We start from the raw sequence: 313 nt of genomic DNA on the forward strand, positions 1-313 counted from the left end.
AGGACGAGACGAGGCCGCTGGCATGCTGAGGATGAGCGCAGATGTATCGTCGGATGGCACATGCAGGCAGACCAGCCAGGAGGCGATAGTGCAGTAGTCTAGGGTGAGACGACGAGAGCCTGGACAGAACACCTGCGACTGCGTTTCTGGGTCAGCTGGAGGAGCGCGTATCTTTTCCATTGCATCGTTCGAAAGCGGTGCTACTCTTACAGCGGGTTGTAGCAGCAAGATGCGTGCAGGTCGGGAAGGGACAGTTGGGTGGTCATCTAGGATCACACCCAGATCCTTGCGCAGTGTGGAAGTCGGAGAAACA

The sequence above is a fragment of the Notothenia coriiceps genome, unplaced genomic scaffold (genome assembly GCF_000735185.1).
Source record: "Notothenia coriiceps isolate Sejong01 unplaced genomic scaffold, NC01 NC01_scaffold00030217, whole genome shotgun sequence".
NCBI classification, from domain to species: domain Eukaryota; kingdom Metazoa; phylum Chordata; class Actinopteri; order Perciformes; family Nototheniidae; genus Notothenia; species Notothenia coriiceps.